The sequence below is a fragment of the Aegilops tauschii genome, chromosome 1 (assembly GCF_002575655.3).
Source record: "Aegilops tauschii subsp. strangulata cultivar AL8/78 chromosome 1, Aet v6.0, whole genome shotgun sequence".
Lineage (NCBI taxonomy): Eukaryota > Viridiplantae > Streptophyta > Magnoliopsida > Poales > Poaceae > Aegilops > Aegilops tauschii.
The window spans coordinates 437,117,376-437,120,868 of record NC_053035.3 but is presented as its reverse complement, the minus strand read 5'-3'; positions in this window follow the sequence as shown (position 1 = coordinate 437,120,868).

The window sequence follows — 3,493 nt, the reverse complement described above, 5'->3', positions numbered from 1 at the left end:
GATGGTTAAAGGCGATCCAGCTACTGTTGACACAACATTACTACCATTTAAGAGAAGCAACTGTATCTATACCTCAGACATTGCGGTGGTTCCCTACCATGCTCCTGATATATGCCGCTTCAGCCTGGATGATCAGTGATACGTCTCCATCGTATCTACTTTTCCAAACACTTTTGCCCTTGTTTTGGACTCTAACTTGCATGATTTGAATGGAACTAACCCGGACTGACGCTGTTTTCAGCAGAATTGCCATGGTGTTATTTATGTGCAGAAACGAAAGTTCTCGGAATGACCTGAAACTCCACGGAACTTATTTTTGGAAAATATTAAAAATACTGGAAGAAGAATCCACGTCAGGGGGCCCTCCACCTGTCCACGAGGGTGGGGGGCGCACCTGCCCCCTTGGGCGCGCCCCCTGCCTCGTGGGCCCCCTGTTGTTCCACCGACCTCAACTCCAACTCCATATATTCGTGTTCGGGGAGAAAAAATTAGGGAGAAGGATTCATCGCGTTTTACGATACGGAGCCGCCGCCAAGCCCTAAAACCTCTCGGGAGGGCTGATCTGGAGTCCGTTCGGGGCTTCGGAGAGGGGAATCCGTCGCCGTCGTCATCATCAACTATCCTCCATCACCAATTTCATGATGCTCACCGCCGTGCGTGAGTAATTCCATCGTAGGCTTGCTGGACGGTGATGGGTTGGATGAGATTTATCATGTAATCGAGTTAGTTTTGTTAGGGTTTGATCCCTAGTATCCACTATGTTCTGAGATTGATGTTGCTATGACTTTGCTATGCTTAATGCTTGTCACTAGGGCCCGAGTGCCATGATTTCAGATCTGAACCTATTATGTTTTCATGAATATATGTGAGTTCTTGATCCTATCTTGCAAGTCTATAGTCACCTACTATGTGTTATGATCCGGCAACCCCGAAGTGACAATAATCGGGACCACTCCCGGTGATGACCATAGTTTGAGGAGTTCATGTATTCACTATGTGTTAATGCTTTGGTCCGGTACTCTATTAAAAGGAGGCCTTAATATCCCTTAGTTTCCGCTAGGACCCCGCTGCCACGGGAGGGTAGGACAAAAGATGTCATGCAAGTTCTTTTCCATAAGCACGTATGACTATATTCGGAATACATGCCTACATTACATTGACGAATTGGAGCTAGTTCTGTGTCACCCTATGTTATGATTGTTACATGATGAATCGCATCCGGCATAATTCTCCATCACCGATCCAATGCCTACGAGATTTTCACATATTGTTCTCCGCTTATTTACTTTTCCATTGCTACTGTTACAATCACTACAAAACCCAAAAATATTACTTTTGCTACCGTTACCGTTACTTCCATACTACTTCGCTACTAAATACTTTGCTGCAGATATTAAGTTATCCAGGTGAGGTTGAATTGACAACTCAACTGCTAATACTTGAGAATATTCTTTGGCTCCCCTTGTGTCGAATCAATAAATTTGGGTTGAATACTCTACCCTCGAAAACTGTTGCGATCCCCTATACTTGTGGGTTATCAAGACTATTTTCTGGCGCCGTTGCCGGAGAGCATAGCTCTATTCTTTGAGTCACTTGGGATTTATATCTGCTGGTCACTATGAAGAACTTGAAAGATGCAAAAACAACAATTTATCCCTCAACTACGAGGGGAGGTAAGGAACTGCCATATAGCTCTGCACTTGATTCACCTTCTGTTTTGAGTAAGCTTGCGACACCTAAACCTGCTTCTGCTATTAATTCTGATATGTCGCATATTATTGATGATGCCACTTCTGCTATGCATGATACTTATGATGAAACTACTTCTATGCTTGATACTACTGTGCCACTTGGTGAATTTCTTGATGAACAACTTGCTAGGGCTAGAGAGAATGAAATTATTGAAACTGATAATATTGATGATAGTGATGATGAAGACTCCCCCCCCCTAATAAATATGAATTACCTGTTGTTCCTGAGGGTTATGTTATGGATGAAGAAGCTGCTAGAGCTATTTTAGCTTGCAATGATAGATATGATCTTAAGAAGTTATTAGCTAAATGGAAGCAGCAATCTCTTAATGCTAGAATGAAACCTGACCCTGTTTTTGCTACTTCACCTATCTGTGTTACTGATAAGGATTATGAATTCTCTGTTGATCTTGATATAATTACTTTGGTTGAATCTGATCCTTTTTATGGCTATGAATCTGAAACTGTTGTGGCACATCTTACTAAATTAAATGATATAGCCACCCTGTTCACTAATGATGAGAGAACTCGTTACTTTTATATCCTTAAAATATTTCCGTTCTCAATAAAGGGTGATGCTAAGATATGGTTTAATTCTCTTGATTCTGGTTGTGTGCGTAGTCCCCAGGATATGATTTATTACTTCTCTGCTAAATATTTCCCTGCTCATAAGAAACAAGCTGCTTCAAGGGATATATATAATTTTGTGCAAATTGAAGAGGAGAGTCTCCCACAAGCTTGGGGGAGGCTTCTCCAATTACTTAATGCTTTGCTTGGTCATCCTCTTAAGAAAAATGAAATACTTGATATCTTTTATAATGGACTAACCGGTGCTTCCAGAGATTACCTGGATAGTTGTGCTGGTTCTGTTTTTAGGGAAAGAACACCAGATGAAGCTGAAATTCTATTGAATAATATGCTAACCAATGAAAATAATTGGACACTCCCTGAGCCAACTCCTGACCCTATTCCTAAGCCAACTCCGAAGAAGAGGGGTGTTCTATTTCTCAGTCATGAAGATATGCAAGAGGCAAAGAAATCTATGAAAGAAAAGGGTATTAAACTGAAGATGTTAAGAATTTACCACCTATTGAAGAAATATATGATCTTAATCCATTACCTATTGAAGAAACACATGGTCTTGATAACCCGACACAGGTAGTAAAGGTAAATTCTCTCTATAGATTTGATGAAGGTGACATTCCTCGTTATAAGTCCGCTAGACAATGCTTAGATGAGTTTGACAATTTTATTGTTAAACAAGAGAACTTCAATGCTTATATTGGTAGACAATTGAAATACAATTCTGATACGCTTGAACACTTGGGTGATTATATGCCTAGAGTTAAAGGTGAACTTAAACTCATTATTAAACATGCTTCTATGGTTACCACTCAAGTAGAACAAGTACTTAAAGCTCAAAATGATTTTCTCAATGAATTAAATAGTAAGAATAATGATTATGCTGTTAGAGTGGCTACTAGAACCGGTAAAATGACTCAGGAACCTTTGTATCCTGAAGGCCATCCTAAGAGAATTGAGCAAGTTTCTCAGAGAAATAACATTGATACACCTAGTTCTTCTAAAAAGAAGAAAAAGAAAAATGATAGGACTTTGCATGCTTCTAGTGAACCTATTGCTGAACCACCTGAGAATCCAAATGATATTTCTATTTCTGATGCTGAAACACAATCTGGTAATGAACATGAACCTAGTGATAATGTTAATGATAATGTTCATGT